We start from the raw sequence: 1,657 nt of genomic DNA on the forward strand, positions 1-1,657 counted from the left end.
TTTTAAATCATTGGCAGGGCACAGAGGAACTGAACTGGTTTTCTAGCCACTTCTGGTTGTTATAATAATTGCTGTTGTTGTTGTGTGACATCAAGTCATTTCTGACTTTTGGTGATCCTAAGGCGATCCTCTTATGGTTGCGCTGCCTTTCGTCTGACCAGGAGCAACTCCATCTTGTCAGAATTAAGTCTATTACTGACAATCAGACATTCTTTCAGTACCAAGACAGCTTCCTTGGAACCTACCGTGGGGTTTTCTTGGCAAGGTTTGTTCAGAGGAGGTTGTGTGACTTGCCCAACCTCATGGGATTCTTCCCCTTTTTGCACGACATCAGCGCTCATCTGTTGCTGACCAGTTGTTCTATTGTTATTGTTGTGCAATTTTGTATTACCAAGAGAAACCTGTCAGTAACCACCAATATTGTTACATTCACATGGTTGTGCAAGTGCGAATTGCTTTAGCACTACAGTAGTGAGATTGCAAAGCCAACGGCGTCTGCGTAGGTGCGTCATGAAGCATCCTCCCTGCTTCTGTTGCGTCATGAAGCTTCCAATTTAGTGAAGCTTTTCACAGGATCCATTGTTGTGGATAAAAGAGCATGTCGCTATCTACAGAACCATTGATCCTAAATATTAAGATAGCAACACAGAACTTTAGAATCCTGAATCATCAGAAAACGAGTTGCCCAAATAATTTTGCGATACTTGTCCAATCTTGTCATTGTAAGATTTTGGAAGAAAAATGTAAAATGAAAACGGATGAGCAAAGAAGCAGATGATGGCAGGGTAATGTACATTGTGTGGAAAAGTGAGACCAGAAACGGGACTATTGTGCTATTTCAAGGTAATGCAGAAATACGTGTTTTGATAGTGTTATTGCTACCATTGTAATCATCTTAAAGAAACTGTGTGAATAAAGTGCTAGAGCCCACTGGTGCCCCAGTGTCCAGTATCTGCTGGAGTTAATCCTCTGCCCCAATGCCATTCCCTTTTCCTTACGGTTCCTGTCTGATTTAGATTGCAAGCCTGAGGGCAGGGAATGGCCACTCTGGGGGCCTTTTTGGCTGAAGGGCAGAGTATAACTATTCTAAATAATTTAAAACTCTTGACCTGAGGAGGTTGGTGGAAAGCCCCCTTCAGCACAGGCTGCTCTGACTTGGCATGGCGCTCAGCCAAACATCTGCAGCATCCTTTTGCATTGCAAAGGGAGGCAGCTGACCCTCCGAAATGCCTGTGCCAGGGCATATCGTGCCCTAGCATTGAACTGGAGGAGGTGGAGGCGATGGCAGACTATTTTTATATCATAGGATCACTCCCTGTGTCAACAACCAAGGAGCATCATCACCAGAGCCTGGCCTAGCGCTCTCTGCACCTCTCTCCCCCAGGGCTGGCTGGGAAAATGTTTTCCAAGAAGGGAAAACTGCTGACCCAGGGAGGGCAGAGTGTCAGAGCTGTCAAACCCCTTGGCGCTGGTGAATATCCTTGTCCCATTTGTTTTTGCCTCCTGACTGAACACATCATGGTGGTGCTGCACAGCATCAAATTGTTTAGGTTTTTGTGGATTTTTTGGCATCGTCAGAGAATGCTGGCGTCAGAGAGAGTGGGGGATATATATATATATATATATATATATATATATATATATATATATATATATA

Source organism: Sceloporus undulatus, chromosome 4, assembly GCF_019175285.1.
Source record: "Sceloporus undulatus isolate JIND9_A2432 ecotype Alabama chromosome 4, SceUnd_v1.1, whole genome shotgun sequence".
NCBI lineage: Eukaryota > Metazoa > Chordata > Lepidosauria > Squamata > Phrynosomatidae > Sceloporus > Sceloporus undulatus.